Raw genomic sequence first — 20,111 nt, 5'->3', positions numbered from 1 at the left:
CTTAGTCATGCTTTAAAGTATAAACTTCCCCAGTCATTTGTCTTTTCCTGAAATTTTATCCTCAAACTTATCTGTACTCCCTTCTCCCTCATCTAGTCTTATTTCCTCTAAACATTTTACCATGCTCCCCAAAATGTTTCTCACCTTATAAGAAAAGTGGTTTTAAAAATTAATAAAAAAAATAAAAACCTACTTCGACTGTTACTGAGGATCCCCCTCCACTTTCTTGCCATAACTGGATTCTGGTCCCTTCCTGTGGCCACTGATTTTCCCAGAGCTTCCCAGAATAGAGGCTTTTCACATCACATGACTTAGATATCAATGAAAGGGTCAGCATTTTACTCTTTTAAAGTGCTTCTTCCAGGCTTTTTTGGCACAACACTCGTATGAATATCTTTCTCCATGGACAATGAGGACAGACTGAACTCCACTTTGTCACTGTCACTACTGACCTCCTGATTACTTCTTCTGTTTCAGAGAGGAAATGTTAGCCCTGGCCCATGACAGTCCTGTCGACTACAGCTCTATTACTCATTCAGAGATGACACAAACAATGGCCTACTTTCTTAGTGTCTTCAGTTTCTCATTTTCTGTTCTTATTAATTCCCCTATTCCCTTTTAGCCACCCAATTTCATGGCCATCCCAAAGCACTTTGGTAATTCTAAGCTATTCTGTTTCTGAAATTTAGAATTTAAAAGTATCACTTTCCAAAAACTATCTGCTATCTCCCTTTGGTTCTCTTTTATAGTCACCCCCAAATACTGGCTCTTCACCCTAACAAGTATCCCATGTTTGTGGCCCTCCACATTCTCTCACTCTCCCAGAACTTCCTTCTTCTACTCTAGCCTAATCGATTTCATGGTATATTATTTCAATCTACCTGTTCGTTTGTCTCTCTGATAACAGCTACCCAGTAAAATCCAGTTTGGAATCACTCCACCACTCAGTATATTTGTACCTATGCTTGGGATGTTCAATAATTCTTAAAAGAAAAAAAAATCACAATGCTATAGATGTTAATAAAGTCATAGCCAAATTTAGCCCAATTCTTTAAACTATACTCTAATTTAAAAAAAGAAAAAGAAAGAAATACAGGGATACAACTGTACTTCTGGGTATAAAAAGCAAGACTTTAAAAGGAATAGTAATGAAAAAATTTAAACATAAAATGTTTTAAGGTAATCATTTTCCATGTCTTCACCTTTCATAAGGATTCCAATCTAAATTTGATCTTTTTGACAAACCATGTCTTTTCTTAATAGCCTTTAATCTCACTTACAAAAGAAACACATATCATTCACTAAAGTGGATTCATACCACAAAAATATTTTCCAGGCTCTAAACAAGAGGAAGCCTCTTTAGTGATTGACCACAATGCTATAAACCTTGTCTTTCTTTCTTCCATTTAATAATTTTTGTTATGGTTTAACAAAGCAAAAGGGGCATTTTGATCTCCATTGGAGTACTTTTATATGGTAGTGGGTGAAATAATGTGTTTTTTATTTTAATACATTTCTTCTTTATTCTTCAATCAACTTTCAATAAATGCTCTTAGGAAGTATTTATTAGCCCCCTCTTTCTGCAGAAAAATTTCAATAAATACTCTTTTTTTAGGGCCACAGAGGCTATGGAGGTTCTCAGGCTAGGGGTCGAATTGGAGACTATGCCACAGCCATAGCAAAGCTGGATCCAAGCTGTGTCTGCAACCTACACCACAGCTCACGGCAACACCAGATCCTTAACCCAATAAGCAAGGCCAGGGATCGAACCTGCATCCTCATGGGTATTAGTGGGGTTCATTAACCACTGAGCCATGATGGGAACTCCTTCAATAAATACCCTTGAGAGAGAATTCCCATGAATATAATGAGAGCATAGATGAGAAACACTAAATATTAAAAATGTTTCTTCCCACTCACTACATATTTTAATTCAATAAATTATTTTCAGATATTCTTAATTTTCATTTCTAAAATATGTCACTACCTGGAAGGAATCCACCTTTAAATAGCTAAAGTATGTCTTGGTGATGCAGACTCTTTCACATATAACTGCATTATTTTCCAAAAGTACTAAATTTTTCAAAACATATTAGATAAATATTAAGGATAAAATTATTATATATTTTTTTCATATTCAATGTAGTTGAGACTTACTTTATCAAATCATATCATATGGAATAAATATTCTAATTATAGTCAATCTTCATCTTCAGTTTGTGAAATGATTTTATTTTTTTAACTTCAATAAAATAAATACATATAGATATATATATATACTTACTGTTGAACCAACTTCTTTTTAGAATTATATACACTTCTCTTTTATTAAATAATAAATTCTATGAAATTGAATTATTTATGATTTTTGTATTTTAGTCTTGCTTTCTTATCCCCAATAACTAAAAACCAGATTTTGATAGGTACACACACACACACACAGAAAAATACTATAATCTTTTTGTCAGTCTTCGATTCATTTGTAAATTTATAATTATTATATATATTATATATATCACTATGTTATATATTATAATATTCAAGTGAGTCAATGAGAAATAACATATTTACCACTGCTACATAGTTATAAAATGTGTTAGTTGAAATAATTCTAATTTATTTAAATATTTGACTTGATAGTTTTAGTTATATATTTTGCAAGACAGGCTATAATGCATTCGTCATTGCTTTTCTATACTACTCTTCAAAAATGATTATTATATATTTGCTTTGATTGAAAAATTTATACTTTTTTCTGACAGAAAGTTATTCTGATCTAATTAACTATTTTGACAAGGAAGACTCGCCTGTTAATTAATGTGTATGGCAGACATTCTTCATTAAAATGAATTAATTGAGTCCACAGATAAAAGGAATTTAGGAGAATATTTACAGCCCATGGACTATTTACAAAAAATGTCACAGTGGTAGTAATGAAATAAATATTACTTCCATTTTTCCCATACTCTCTGGATATATTGTGTTGAATAAAGTGCCTCCAATAATATGTACAGTTGGTTCTAATTAGTTGTGATAGTTTTATAAAATCACTATGAACACTGAATTAGTAATTAGTGAAATATTGTTCCTGAAAGATATGTATGGAGTTAGGAGTCTGTGGGCCTCTGGTCACAGAATTTTCATCAACTAATCAATATGTAACATTGAACTCATGACCAACAACAATGTAACTCATGCCTGGGTAAAGCATATCTAAAACATGTATTTCCCCTGTAAGACATATCAAGTAACTTTGTACTTACGGACTCTACACAGGACTTCAGCACTGAGCTTGGGGACCATTTTGAATAGCAAAATCACAACAAAAATGTAAAAATGTAACACAATCTAGACCACAACAGGACTGAGAGTGGGAAAAAGAAGGTAAACCATCACTTTGTATGACCATTACTGGAAACATTCCTTTCAGGTGACTCAAATTTTCTGCCAACCCAGCATGCCCATAAATGACCATGAAAGTAAAAAAAAAAAAACAAAAACTATCAATTTTGCAGTTACAGATAATTTATCAAATAGGCAAATTCTCAAACCTGGAATACAAGAATAATGAGGATTGAGTATATTTTGGTAAAACTGTCACTAATTGAAAAAAGCTTTCATGAGTCAGAGCATCAGCAATCTATGTCAGCCAGTATTCCACAATATACAGATCTCAGAGAAAAAATCTCTGAGATTCTTTCTGTGCTAAATATCTTGGGGAAGTGTAAAACTATTTTTATTTGTCTAGCCAATTTACTTATTTAACCAATTAACTGAACTCAGTCCTTTGACTTAGGAACTGAATCATGTGTTAGGAATTACCTTAATGCCATCAAAAATGTGTTAAAGAATAAGATTCGTCCAGTAAGATTCCTATAGGAGAGGAAAAAAAATTAACTGGGTAGAGGAGTTAAATTCTAATGAAGTTGAAATAAATCAGACACGGAATATGGTAATTCAGGAGACAATTATATGTTTGTTTATATGCATTTGTGTGCTACCTGAACTTTATTTTTGTTATACATGAGTAAGTTTACAATTTATTTATTATATATTTATTTATTTGCTTTTTAGGGGCACACGTATAGCATATGGAAGCTCCCAGGTGAGGGGTCATATCAGAGCTGCAGCTGCCAGCCTATACCACAGTCACAGCAATGAGGGATCTGAGCTGCGTCTGCGACCTACACCACAGTTCACAGCAATGCTGAATACTTAACCCACTGAGAAGGCCAGGAGTCAAACCCATGCCCTCAAGGATACTGGTTAATTTCATTACCACTGAGCCACAATGGGGACTCCTACACATTGTTTGAGAAAAAAAGTTTCTTTTTTGAAGACTATTAAGGAAAATTAAGAAAAGGGACTTGGGTATATTTAACAAAAGGAGCATAGACCTGGCAATGGTGTGAAGTTAAATGGGGTGAAAATCAAAGAAGGTGGATTCTTAGGACTGTCAGCTGTAGAGATTGTCATTTGCAGGTTCTTTTACTGAAACTTCTCCCAGAGAGTAACCTGAATGCATGCTGTGATTTGGCTTGGGAAAAGTGGAAACATTTCTTTTTAGTGACTATTTGATAGATAAGTTTTAGATACAAAATACGTACCCAGTGTCAGATATTTAGTAATTGCACTGAGTTAAATACTGCTCCCTCCACCCCCGAAACTCATGTGTACCTGGAACCAGTGAATATGATCTTATTTTTTTAAAAGCCTTTGCATATGCAATCAACTTAAGATGACATTATACTGGATAAGGGCAAGGACTAATTCAGTAATTACTGTCCCGAGAAGAACAGGGAAATTTGAACAAAGGCATACACAGAGGGAAAATGATGTGAAGAAATACATGGATAATGTTAACAACGAAGGTAGCAAGGCAGTGAGAGCAGTGATGCTCCTGTAAACTAAGAAACTCTGAGGGCTGCTGGCAACTACCAAAATCTAGGAAGTGTCCTCTCCTAGAACCTTCAGAGAGAGCATAGCCCTGCCAACACTTTAATTTCCTGGAAATGGGAGACAAGAAATGTCTGTAGTTTGAAGCTACCCAGCTTGTGTTTCTTTGTTATAGAAATCCTAAGAAACTAAGAACCCAGTGTGAAACCAAATGTATACTCATGTCTTTTGGTATCTGTAAGGGGATTGGTTCCAAGCTCCCCCTCATATATCAAAATCAATGGATGCTCGAGTCCTTTATATAAAATAATGTCACTGCATATAACAAATGCACATCCTCCTATATACTTTAAATTATCTCTAGATTACATTTAATACATAGTGTTACAGTATAAACACTATGTAAATAGTTGCCTACGTGTGGCAAAACAAATTCAAGATTTGCTTTTTGGAAATTCCTCTAGATTTTTTCTGAATATTCTTTAATCCAAGGTTGGTTGAATATGCAGATAGGGAAATTGCAGGTATAGAGGGTCAACTCTATACATTTACAGTCATGACTTTTCCATTGAAATATGTGGCCTTCTAATTTTTGGACTATGGAAATATCACCATTTAATATGGTACTCTCCTTATCTTTAATAACTGCATAAAAGTAACAGTAGAATGAAGCTGGAAAATGAAATTGCAACGAATCTCAGATGATATGGTCTGAGGTATTAATGTGCAGATCATAGGGTGGGAAAAGAAGAGCAGAAATAATGCATCTGAGGGCAGGGGAAAAGGCCATAATAATATACAATGTATTTTTAATAGTGTCAGGCATAATTTAAATTAAATGCAAGTTAGTCACATTTTTCCATCGATTTCTTATAAATGGCAGGCCATTTTTCATAAGGAGATGAAACATTTATAATGGTTTGACAAACTTTAATGGTACCCAGATAAACTTAAGCCTATGGCCTTTTAAGCCTTTGTAATAGCATACATTTCATTGACAGTAAGTAAATTAATATCCACTATTTTCTTTATTGTTTCCCTTTTATTTAATTCCTTCTAAAAGTCAACTATTGGCTTTTAAATTCATGAATTTAGTACTATAATTTAAGTATTTCATGGGGTTTATTATTTTCAATTTCAAAACATTTTAGCTACCAGGGAAAAAAAGCAGAAAATTACAGACTTCAGTGGTGTTTTAACAAGAATCCTCATGAATCAAACATATTGAAAGATGAGAAGCTCCTTATAGAATTTCTGGATTAGGCAATAAACACATAAAATAGTTATGATATAAATGGGAAAATAAAATGAATATAGTAAGCACAAGTAAGAAAAATAAAGACTGAGAGAGACTAATGTAAGAGCCCAATACATACCCAGTTGAAAGGGTCCATCATAGCTCATTTCCAACTAACTACAGCCCTGTTGGAATGCAGCTCCAGGAATCCATACTGTCCAATTGCTTTTTTTCAAATAACCACTGGAATTCAAATATTTAGTTAAATAAAACTATCTTTACAAGTTATAAAATAACAAGAGTTTATTATCCAGAAATCATAAAAACATAGGAAATGTAACCTTTTTGTGTGTAATTTTTAATCATGGCTTGAGAGAAGACACATATCATATGTATGGGTCTTTATTAAAAAAATGCATTCTTTAGTTCCTGTGAAGTCACCTTAATGTGTTGTACCAAATTTGAAACTAAAAATTTCAATTCCTTTGGCACCTATATTTTTGATCAACTTCTTTGTGATGCAAGATAACATTTTCAAGTTCAAAATTTAAGTAACCTTACAGATTATATTTGAGGCTGAATGGTTTTAAGGATAACTTCTTGCTTTAGTAAAATCTCACTACCCTGAGTATCAGTCTTACAATCTAAACTTGTGCACCAAAAGTTCTTGGTGTAAGTTTTTAAAATTTTCTCATATATTTGGCTCACGCACATAGAAGGAAACATTCCCAAACAGAAGTTTTTTCCTTTACTTGTACTGGAGCCGCATGTACATTAAGAGGAATTATTGTATAAGTTAATATGATGTCTCACTGTTGTTACTGGATTTGTTCTCCGATTGGAAATAGAACATGGAGCAGACTTCCAGTGTTGTCATACTCAAACCACTTACCAACAGTATTATAAAAGTCTACAGGTGATCACCCTCCAGCCCACATTTCTGCTTCTTTAGTGTTTACTTTTGATGTTTTATTTGTGATAGATACCTTTTTGACAGTATTTATACTTAATAACTTGTCCCCCACTTAGCTCTGTTGTATTCCAATAGGTCGCATAACCCCAGGGAGATTTTTTTATGAATAAAATACTGGGGAAAAATGATACGACTTTTTGGTTGCTTTTATTGGAAAGTTATTTCTCCTCATCTGGTGATGGAAACTGTTACTTGAATATTAGCATGATACTCTCCTTTACTGCCTTAGAAAATGTTTTTCTCCAGTTTATCTTGGCTAGGAATAACTTCGCCAATAGCCATACTAGATGAGTAAAGAGTTCCCCCAAAGTGCTATTCTATTTCGCTAAAAATCTTTTCTCTTCAATTAGCATATGGATGTTCAAAACAGAATTGTGAGACTCTACAAACTGATAAGCAACTGAAGGACTATGCTATATAGAGTAGCTTTCAAATATTTTATAATAACAAGAAAAAATCTGGTCGCTATATTTTTGGTAGAGATAATATATAAGGTGAAAACAGCACTAAACTCAGGGTCTAAAGATGGTTATACAAATTTAGGGAAATCACTAAACACTATTCTAATTTTGGACTTAATGACTCTGAGACCCCATTGTCCAATACTCTATGACAGAGGATTAAACATTTACTGCTCAGACCTCAGACTCATGGAAAACCTATGTGCGAATGAGACAAAGTAGGTGAAGAAATTTTGTAATAACAAAATGCTATCCAAACACAACGAATCACTACTATTCAACACTACTCTTAGCTTCCTCCTCCAAGCTCTCTTTATCACACCTCTTCTGGATAAAAATATATTTCCAGTGGTCCCACTTCACCAACCAAATTCTCAAGAATTGAGGCTGAACTAGAAGCCAATGAAGCTGGCACTTGGCTATAGACCACAGATCAAAATTATCCTGAAGTCTGTTTCATGGACAAGGACAGTTACTGAAAGAGTAGACAATTCATTATCATGAAGGAAAGCTGGAAATCAGAGTTTCTATAAGAAGCACACAAAATATGAGTAAAAAGTCTACATGAGGTCCTACTGTACAGCACAGGGAACTATCCAATCTCTTGGGGGTAGAACATGATGGAAGATAGTATGAGAGAAAGAAGTGTGTATATATTCATATATATATGAGTGGGTCACTTTTATGTATGGCAGAAATTGGCACAAAATTGTAAATCAATGATACTTTAATGAAAAAAATTTACAGAAGGAGAGCCTTGGGATTTTCTAAGTGTCCAGTGTCCAGCAGGAGGACATCATCATGGGGCACTTGCTGTGGAATATTGAGAAGGTGGGAACAATCTGACACACTTCAATGTAAGATAAGAACGACACTCTGTACACATTTTGGCATTCATGTCCTAACTCAGCCTCTCCAACATTCCTACACAGTGAATTCAGATCTAACATTGACTGATCCATCTGGAGAGAAGTATAACTTTCATTATCCCATATCAAATTTCTCCTATCATTCTATCATTTGGATTTATGCTTCTGTCAGTTCTAACCAATGGTGAGAAAACACCAGAAGCAGGATTAAAGTTTTAAAACCTTGAAATTAATTTGTAATATATTGGTGTTGAAAGAAAACATTAATACCTTTATATCCATTTATTAATCATTTTTTCCAGTTCCACTTATCTCTAAACTGCACTCCAAACTGGGTTAGGTGCACAGATAGAAAATAGAATCTTAAACATATTTTTATACATACCTAAGAGTCTTTAAAATATTATTCAAGGTTACTTATTTAAATAAATGCCTTGTTAAATTAAACAGAAGGAAAACAAAAGAACATCTGAAACTACACAGGCCATAAAATATAGTTTTAAATAGAATAGGTTTTTTTGAAATAACTGATATAATTTCTAAAAATGAGGAAGTATTAAAAATAAAAACAAGGAGTTACCAAAGTGGCTCAGCAGGATAAGAAGAACATAACTAGTATCCATGAGGATGTGGGTTCAATCTCATGCTTCCTCAGTGGTTTAAGGATCCCACATTGCCACAAGCTGCTGCATAGGTTACAGATGTGGCTTGGATTCCAGGTTGCTGTGGCTGTGGCACTGGCCAGTGGCTGCAGCTCCTATTCAACTCCTAGCCTGGGAACTTCCACATGATGCAGGTGAAGCCATAAATAAATAAATAAATATTAAATAAATAGCATTTAATTATATCAAAGAAATCACAAAAAGGAAAGATTGAAATAATTTGTGGCAGACATAGTTTATACTGAGTTTACTCTCTGTCCAAAATCTGCCAGGCTTTCAAGTTCCTTTCCTTAGGACATTACTTTTTTTTTTTTTTTTTTTTTTTTTTTTTTGGTCTTTTTAGGGCCACATCCGTAGCATATGGAGGTTCCCAGGCTAGGGGTCTAATCGGAGCCATAGTCACTGGTCTATATCACAGCCACAGTAATACCAGTTCCAAGCCATGTCTGCAACCTACACCACAGTTCACTGCAAGCTGGATCCCCGACCCACTGAGCAAGGCCCAGTATCGAACCTGCATCCTCATGGATACTAGTCAGACTGGTTTCTGCTGAGCCAAGACAGGAACTTCAGGACATTAAATTTTTAAATTTCTTTTTCCTAAATGTGGATATACCATAGAGTACTCTGGTTCTCATAGATAGAGGTCCAGATTTTTTTACACATAGCTATCCATTTGTTACATAGCTAGTTGAGCAACTTATTCCATTTTTATTACCATATAATAATTCCCAAATATAGTAAGTCTATTTTTACTTCATTTTATTCCACTTATTATTCTTGCAGTAGTACTATAATTTTGAAAACTATCTTAGAGTTCATCTAGCTTCTTGATCAGTGCTATCCAAAAGAAATATAATTGACTCGCATATGTACCTTGAAGTTTTCTGATAACCTTATACAAAAGGTAAAAAATAAATCTGGTGACATTAATTTTCTTTACATATTTTATTTAGCTCAATACATCCACAATATTTTCAGATATAATTAATTATATTGCAAAATGCAATCAAGTATAAACACAACCATTAGTGAGATACTTTATATTATTATTTATTTTATTTTATTTTTTTTGTCTTTTTGCTATTTCTTTGGGCCGCTTCCACGGCATACGGAGGTTCCCAGGCTAGGGGTCCAATTGGAGCTGTAGCCATTGGCCTACGCCAGAGCCACAGCAACGCGGGATCCGAGCCGCGTCTGCGACCTACACCACAGCTCACACAACACTGGATCGTTAACCCACTGAGCAAGGACAGGGATTGAACCCACAACCTCATGGTTCCCAGTCGGATTTGTTAATCACTGTGCCACGACGGGAACTCCTACATTATTTTTTCATACTAATTATTTGAGATCTAGTCACCTGCCCTGGTCATCCTGCCTTTAAAAATGTTTTGCTTTGCTGAAACACTTTGGGGAGTTAATTATTTTTCTGAGCAGAGACACCTGTTCTCCTTGCATAGCTTTGCAGTAAACCTTTCTATCTTTTAGACTCCAATGACTCAGCTTGGTATGGTTTGGCCTCACAGGTGCACGAAACTGGGTTTGATAACAATATGTCAAACAAGTATTTGTTGAATTGATAAATTTAAATGTTTTACTTACACATAATGTTTAAAATAACATGATAGTAAGTGTATATATTTTTGAATTTATCCCACTATAATTTATATATTTTGATGGTTTAAAAAATGAGTAAATTTTATATATAATTTATAGCCACAATTTCCAGGAGCAAGCTTAATTAATTAATTAAACATAATTGTGCTTAGAACATGCAGCGTCTTAATCTTTTTAGCAGTTCATTGGTGGGTGACAGTGAGAAAATCTGAAAAAATAAAATGAGCATATTGTGCTTGTTCACCGTTATAATGAAGAGTTTAAAAAATCAAAAGTATTAAAAATAAATTCAAACTGATTTTAGATGTTTATGAATTTAAATTTTATATTTTCTTCCACATTACTATTAAGTAAAAAAAAAAAATAAAATCCAACTTCATTTTAAACTGCTTGAAATTCTCAAAGGATTTTTCTTTCTTTTTTTAAGAACAATTGTTTATATTTTTGACAGTTAAACTAAACTATAATTATCACACTATCTTTCAAAGAACCTTTGAAGTTTTAGAGAGATCTGAATTTATACTGCCTAAGTGTTAGGAATCATTACTCTGTAGTTGTCTCAACAGATGATATAATAGAGCAGATAGAAAAAACAAAATGAAAAAAAACTTACAAAATAATATATAAAAATTAAAAACAGTATTCACAAAAGGGCTGAATTAAACGCATCCTTACCTAATAATCTCAGGAGTTAATTGTATTTTAGATGTGACTTATAGTAGCTTTTATTCAGAGTGCCCAATGAAAAACATAACATCAATTAAAATAAGCTATAATTTTTGAGAATTTACTACATGAAAATTACAGTGTTAAGGATATACATTCCAAAAATTCTGAGAACAAACTTTCTCATTCTGTGACCTTCATTTAATTAAATGAGAACCCCACACATGTAGTTTGTCCCAAACTAAATGGGCCATATTAGTTAAAGGGAAAAGGGCCACAAAAGATATCTGGACTCCAAAAGTCCTGTTACTTCACAAAGAAACAGAGTCTTTGTAGCTTTACGTAAGGATCTTAATACAAGGAAATTATGCTAGATTATCCAGCTGTACAGATCTTCAAAAGATAGAGGCATAGGGACATTATACATTCACAAAGGAAAAGGTAACATGGGGATGTAAACAAAGATTGGACTGACTGGGCCATAAACAAAGGAAGGTCATCAAAAGCTGTTAGAGGTAAGACATGGGTCTGTCCTGGCCTCTCTGGAGGAAATGCAGACTTGTTGACATCTTATTTCAGCACAATGATAATGATTTCAAACTTCCGGCTTTCAGAACTGGGAGGAAATCAATTTCCATTGTTTTAAGCCAATCAGTTGTGGCAATTTATATTGACAACCATGGGGAGTTAATATAGATTTTGGGAATGTGCAGTTAGGGTGTTGCTGTAACGAATACCTAAAATTATGGATGGCTTTGTAATCCGATAGTGGGAAGAGATGAAATATCTACATAGACCATCGAAATTGCTAATTTTTTTTAACTGGAAACTATTGTGTATAATACAAAGAAACTAAAATGTTCATGCATTGCTGAGGGTGGAGTGTATAGGATGGTACATCTATCTGGAAAAGAAATTGACAGTTTCTTAAAAAGTTAAACGTACACTTAGAACTCAGCATGCATAAATTATCTATCCGTCTATCTACCTATCAATCTATATTGTATACGTGTGTGTGTGTGTGTGTGTGTGTACGTATATATAACCAGCAATTTGATTCCACTTTAAGATATTTATCCAAAAAAGAAGTGGAAATGCACAGCCATGCTATTATGAGCTAAATGTGTCTCCCCCTTCCCACATTGAAACCCTAACCCCTAATGTAATGGTATTAGGAAGTGAGGCCTTTGAGAGGTAATTACATTTAGATTAAGTTTGGATAAAGTGATGAGAGTTACGATCTGATGATGAGGTAAGCGCCCTTAGGAGAAGTGGAGGAGAGACACAAGAGCTTCCTTTCCCCCCACACACTTGCACCGAGGAAAGGACAGGAGAGCACACAGTGAAAATGTGGCTATCTACAAGCCAGAAAGCGGATCCTCATCAAGAACCTACCAAAGTTGCCAGCATCTTCATCTTAACTTTTCATCTTCCTGAATTGTGAGACAGAATATCTGTTGTTTAAAATCTACCCAGTCTGCAGTGTTTTATTTTAGCAGTCTGAGTTGACCAAGATACACACAAATCCTTATACAGTAATACTCACAGCAGCTTTATTTCTAATAGAAACAAACCAATAACACTCTAAATGCTCATCAGCAAGTGAAAGGGTAAATAAATTGTGTGATATCCATTCAATGGAATACTTAGTTACAACATGAAAGAAAATGCAGATACACACAACAACCTGGATAAATCTCAAAATCATTATGCTGAGAGAGAGGAGCCAAACACGAAAGAATACATACTGTAAGACACAACTGACAGGAGACTCTAGAAAAAAACAAATGAATTTGCTAGTGACAAAAAACAATTCAATGGTTGCCTGGGGCTTAGGTATAGGTTGGGGGGTGGAAGGGTTTTGACTGACTTGGGCAGACTAGGACTGGGAACAAGAGAAGTTTTCTCTTTTGGTGAGAGGAAATGTTGATTGTGAAAGTGGTTATATGGGTATGTATGTTTTTGTGCATGTGTACTTATCACAAATTCATCAAACTAAACACTTGAAATTGATGTACTATTTTATATAAATTATACCTCAACATTGGTATAAAAACATTAAAATGTTAAAAAAAACAATAAGTGAAAATAAAGTGTAAGATGTTAAAATATAAAAGAATTAGTGTAAAATATAAAAGAATAAGAACAGCTGAATAGATTAGTAATTAATACATTGAAATCATGACCAAAGACCACCTTACACATCAAAAAGATGCCCAGATCTAGATGGTTTTTATAGGTAAGTTTTCCTGAAAGTAAAACACATGTATAATTTCGATCTTATTTAAAGTGTTACAGCAAATAGTAAGAGAGCAAAAATTGGAGTTCCTGTTGTGCCGCAGTGGTTAACGAACCCGACTAGGAACCATGAGGTTGCGGGTTCGATCCCTGCCCTCCTTGCTCAGTGGGTTAAGGATCCAGCATTGCCGTGAGCTATGGTGTAGGTTGCAGACGTGGCTCGGATCCAGCATTGCTGTGGCTCTGGCGTAGGCCAATGGCTACAGCTCCGATTAGACCCCTAGCCTGGGAACCTCCATATGCCTTGGGTGTGGCCCTAGAAAAGGCAAAAAGACAAATAAATAAATAAATAAAAGAGCAAAAATTACCCTATTTATTTTTATAAAACTGTTGTTACTTTGTTTGTCAAAGTGGTTTGGGAAAGTATGAATAAAAAAATCATAGGCCCTACTTGCATTTAGAATCACATAGGTAAAAATCCTAAAGAAAAAAATCAAGTAATTTCTATTACATACATGAATCATATTGATAAGAAAAAACATGATTGAAAAGGGTTTATTTTGCTCACATATATGAAAAGGTATGGAGTGATTAAATTTGGCCAGTAGTATGGGACTAATCAGTCATGTAGATTTTGGTCCAGTTTCCCCAGAACAACCTCATACCTCTGACCCTCAGAACAATGAGGAAGGGTCAGTGTTCCCACAAAGCAGTCTCCCTTTCTTTGGTAAGCCATCCACATCAAATGAAGCTTTACAGTAAAGTGTTTTGGCTGCTTACTATACAAGCAGGGCTGTCGTGTTCTTCCAAGTCTTTTTGGTTGCTATTCTCCAACTGTTCTTTAAGACCGTTTTATGAGAAAAAGCAACACAACACAAAAGTTCTGCACACCCTGTGAGCTGTGCTCCAACTTCTGCTTGACACACAGGTTTTTATTCCAGCCCATCTCGCTGTCAGTCATCAGTGTTGAGATTGAAATAGGCTATTTGTTGTCCTTGAAGCATGATCAACTTACACCAATCTATGGTGACAAAAATTAGGAGAACCATCTGAATGCCCTAATTTCCTGCTTCACTGCATGTGCGCATAACTTCATGTGCTCCCAAGGCTTCCTTTCAATTTGAGGTAAACCCTTTCAATCTGTGTTTCTTAGAGCATTTGTTGCTTGTAATGCATATTGGACCCTTTCTTAGTTACAAAATGCATGATGTTCTCTCCACTATTTTTGTATCTTTTTGTTTATTTTTACATGTATTGAAGTGGGTGATGATGTAAATCTCTATTTATGACACTTTTTTTCAGTCACTGTGTTGATAGATACATTGTTATGTACTTGCATTTGTAATGTTATATTTGGGCTGTGGAGAGTGTCTTTGCCTCTTCTTTAACTTATTTTTCATATACAGACATAAAAATATTAATCAACCATCAATAGCTATTTCAATTTAGAGTTTTTTCCCAAGTCATAAGGATGAATAGAATTGTATCATTTACATTCTTAATCAACTGCATGCATTTAATAAATAACTAAATTGAATTTAGATATGCAGCCCATTTCCGTGAAACAAATTGCGTTTACGACCAATGATCTGGCCCTCATTACCAGAGAACTCTTAGAGGAAATTAGATATATACAATATTTAAAAAATACATTTCCTATTACTCTACTAAAAATACTTATTTATTAAATCAGAATAAGGTTGTTCAACTTTAGTATTTCTATCTGTAGTAATCTTGGGAAGGTTTCAGTTCCCAGAAAAACAATCAAAAAAGGAAGTTATTAATGGGGATGACAGTATTTGTCTTTTACCAAATGTGCAAAATGAATAGGGGACTACATTGAAATAGATCTAATCAAACTCCTTCTTTCCTCGTCAGATGGACTTAGTTTCAAACTTCACTATGACTTAACAACAGATGAGACTTTATTTAATCTCTCTAAACTCCAGTTTCTTCATCTGTAAAAATGGTAACTTTAAAATCCAACTCATACTGTTGGGAGGATTAAGTGTTATATAAGGGGATTAGCACAATGTGTAGTTTATAGAAAGCACTGAACATATAATAGCTATGATTACCTGTATTAATATATTTATTTCAGTTGGTTATTTAAGAAAGAAAGATAAAGTTGAGCTTCAGTTTTCAAAATTGTAAAGTGGTAGTAATACCTGCCTCATAGAGTTCTTGAAAGGATAAGAAAGATTTGAAAATGAGATGAGAAAACCATAGTCTATTAGAAAACTAGCAATAAATGCAAAGAACAATCAGGTGGAGGTCAGAATGCCTTTTCTCTTTTTTTTTTTTTTTTTTTTTTTTATTAAGCAGCTGTTTCATTTTTGAGAAAAAAATCTCTTTGAGACTTGATTATTTTTAGAATGAGCAGTTGTGAGTGAATTTTGTTTTGTTTTGTTTTGCTTTACTTCAAGTTCTATACTTACCTGGACTAGAAACATGTGAAAAGACATTCCGGAAATTTTTCTTTGGTTTACACCTCTTGCTGTTTCATAAATTTACTCATTCAGATAAATCTCAATCATAGAGAATATGTTTCATAGCAAGTAACATATCCATTTGTCAGTATAAAATAATTATATGCAATAATCTTTAATATTATCAGAAATTTATAGAAACAGAACACCGTATTATCACTATAAAGTACTTTGTAAGAGTCAACCAAAGTTTTTAAAAGTGGTAACTCAATAGGCAGTCCTTGTGGAATGAAAGAATATAATTTATATACATTATTAATACTAAAATACCTAAAGAAAATCATTTCATCTTTAAAATTCTTCAAATCAAAGCACTTTAGTGGAAACTTTAAAAAATAAATTCGATATATATGAGTATTTTGAAAATCTCTATGTCTGAATAAGTCTTTCCTAAAAATTATTTTGAATCTCCAAGTCTTAACTATAAAAATATTAAACTAATGGAAATTAATATTTTTAAAAATATTTTTATATTTTTGCTCTATTTAACTGTCTAGAAATTCATTTTTATAGGATTTCAAATCTTGCCTATTAATTTTAAAGCTCTTATCATTTGTTATTTATATTTTATATGCATTATTTGGAAATAACAGTATTTTATTTGAATACAACTATTAATAAATCAAGTTTTTAGTAATATTTTATAATAGTCCATTAAATTTACATTAATTACTTGAGGAAAAAATAGCAAAAATAGTGTATTTAAATGATTAGCATTGCCCCAGAAACTCTAAACATTATATAAAATATAAGTTGTGTTGAACAATGAAATTTCTATGTAAGAACGTAAGAAATTATAAATTTTATTTTTTAAAATACATTTTTTATTAGAGTATAGTTGATTTACAATGTTGGGCAAATTTTTGCAGTGCAGCAAAGTGATCTGGTCATACATATATATAGTCCTTTTGTTTTTTTGAATATTATTTTATTTATTTAAGTTTTATTGAAGTATAGTTAATTTACAAGACTGTGATAATTTCTGGTGTAGAACAAAGCGACCCAGTCATATACATATATATATACACATATCCATTATTTCTCAGATTCTTTGCCCCCAAAGATTATTACAGAATACTGGGTGGAGTTCTCTGTACTATATAGGAGATACCCATTGGCCAATTATTCCATATACCTCAGTGTGCATATGCCAATCCCAAACCCCCAGTTCATCCTTCCCATCCCTTCACCTATCCTTTTTTGTAGCCATAAATTTTTCTTTTTGCTTTTTAGGGCTATACCCACTGCATATGGAAGTTCCCAAGCTAGGGGTTAAATAGGAGCTACAGCTGCTGGCCTATGCCACAGCCACAGCAACAAGCCACATCTGCTACCTACACCACAGCTCACAGCAAGTGAGGTCTGGGATCAAACCTGCACCTTCATGGATACTAGTTGGATTCATTTCCACTGTACCATGATGGGAACTCCCATTAACCATGAATTTTTCAAAATCTGTGAGTCTTTCAGTCTGTGAGTTTCTATTCTGCAAATAAGTTCACTCGTATCTTTTTTTTTTTTTTTTTTTTTTTTAGAATTCATATATAGGTGATATATGATGTTTGTCTTTCACTGACTAACTTCACTTAGTATGATATTTTCTAGATCCATCTATGTTGCTGCAAATGGAATTATTTCATTCTTTTTTATGGCTGAGTAATATTGCATTGTATACATGTACAACATCTTCTTTATGCACTGCTCCGTTGATGGACATTTAGTTTTCTTCCATGTCTTGGTTATTATAAATAGTAGTGCTGCAATGAAGTTGGTGGTGTGCATATCTTTTTGAATTATAGTCTTCTATGGATAGATGCCTAAGAGAGGGATTGCTGGGTCATATGGTAGTTCTATTTTTAGTTTCTTATGGAAACCTCCATACTGTTTTCCATAGTGGTTGCACCAATGTACATTCCCACTAACAGTGTAGGAGAGTTCCCTTTTCTCCACACCTGCTCTAGAAGTTATTATTTGTAGATGTTTTGATGATGACCATTCTGGCAGGTGTAAGGATGTACCTCATAGTAGTTTTGCTTTGCATTTCTCAAATAATTAGTGATGTTGAGCATCTTTTCACGTGCTTTTTGGCCATCCATATGTCTTCTTTGGGGAAATGTCTCTTTAGATCTTCCAACCATTTTTTAACTAGTTTTTTTTTTAAATTGAGCTGCAGGAGGTGTTTGTATATTTTGGAGATTAATCCCTTTCAGTTTCTTAATTTGCAAATATTTTCTCCCATTCTGTGAGTTGTCTGTTTTGTTAATTGTTTCCTTTGCTGTGCAAATACTTTTAATTAGGTAACATTTATTTATTTTTTTATTGTCATTACATTAGGAGGTGGATCTGAGAAGAAATTGCTATGGTTTATGTTAGAGAGTGTTCAGCCTGAGTCTGGCATGATGCTTAGGACTTTAACCAATTTTGAGTTTATTTTTGTGTATGGTGTTAGAGAATTTCTAATTTCATTGTTTTGCATGTAGGCTGTCCAGTTTTCCCAGTACCACTTATTGAAGAGACTGTCTTTTCTCTATTGTATATTCTTCCCTAATTTGTCATAGATTAATTGACCATAGTGCTTGCATTTATTTATGTGCTTTCTATTCTGTTCCATTGATCTATATTTTTGTTTTTGTGATAGTGCCATATTGTCTTGATTACTGCAGCTTTGTAGTATGATCTGAAGTCAGGAAGCCTGATTCCTCCAGCTCCATTTTACTTTCTAAGGATTGTTTTGGCTATTCCAGATCTTTTGCATTTCCAACAAATTTTCACATTTTTTTGTTCTATTTTTGTGAAAAATGTCATTGGTAATTTAATAGGGATTGCACTGAATCTGTAGATTGCTTTGGGTGTCATAGACATTTTGACAATATTGTATAGTATAGTCATTCTTCCAATCTAAGATCATGGTATATCTTTCTATCTGTGTCATCTTTGATTTCTTTCATCAGTGTCTTATAGATTTCAGGCTATAGGTCTTTTTTCCCTTGAAGTTGGTTTATTCATAGGTATTTTATTCTTTTTGATGCAATGGTAAATGGGATTGTTTCCCTAATTTCTCTTTCTGATCTTTTGTTATTAGTATACAGAAATGCAGTCAATTTCTGTGTATTAATTTTGTATCCTTCAACTTTATCAAATTCATTGATAGCTCTAACAGTTTCTGGTAGTAACTTTAGGATTTTCTAGGTACACTATCATGTCATCTGCAAACAGTGCTAAGTTCATTTATTCCTTTCCAATTTGGATTCATTTTATCTCTTTTCCTTCTCTAATTACTATGGCTAGGACTTCCAAAACTATGTTGAATAGTAGTGTTAAGAGCATACATTCTTGTCTTGTTCCTGATCTTAGTGAGAATTCATTCAGTTTTCCACTGATGAGGATGATGTTAGCTGTGGGTTTATCATACATGGCCTTTTTTATCTTGAGGTAGTTTCTTTCTATGCCCTCTTAATGGAGGATTTTTATCAGAAATAGATGTGGGATTTTTTCAAAAGCTTTTTCTACATCTATTGAGAGAATCATATAGTTTTTATTCTTCAGTTTGTTAATGTGGTGTATCACACTGATTGATTTGTGGATACTGAAAAATCCTTGAACCCCTGGAATAAATCCTATTTGATTATGGTGAATGATCCTTTTAATATATTGCTGGATTTGGTTTGCTAATATTTTGTTGAGAATTTTTGCATCTATGTTCATCAGTGACATCAGCCTCTAATCTGCACCCCCCACCCCCCACACCTTTTTCATGGTATCTTTGGTTTTGGTATCAGTTTGATGGTAGCCTCATAGAATGAGTTTGGGAGTGTTCTCTCCTCTGAAATTTTTTTGGAATAGTTTTAGAAGGCATAGGTGTTAACTCTTTTCTAAAATTTTGATAGAATTCACCTGTGAAACCATCTGGTCTGGGACTTTTGCTTGTTGGAAGGTTTTTGTTTGTTTGTTGGTTTGTTTTTGCCTTTCTGTCTTTTCTAGGGCCACACCCACAGCATAT

The sequence above is a fragment of the Sus scrofa genome, chromosome 13, assembly GCF_000003025.6.
Source record: "Sus scrofa isolate TJ Tabasco breed Duroc chromosome 13, Sscrofa11.1, whole genome shotgun sequence".
Classification (NCBI taxonomy): domain Eukaryota; kingdom Metazoa; phylum Chordata; class Mammalia; order Artiodactyla; family Suidae; genus Sus; species Sus scrofa.
The sequence above is the reverse complement of the archived record's forward strand: the minus strand, read 5'-3'. Positions refer to the sequence as shown.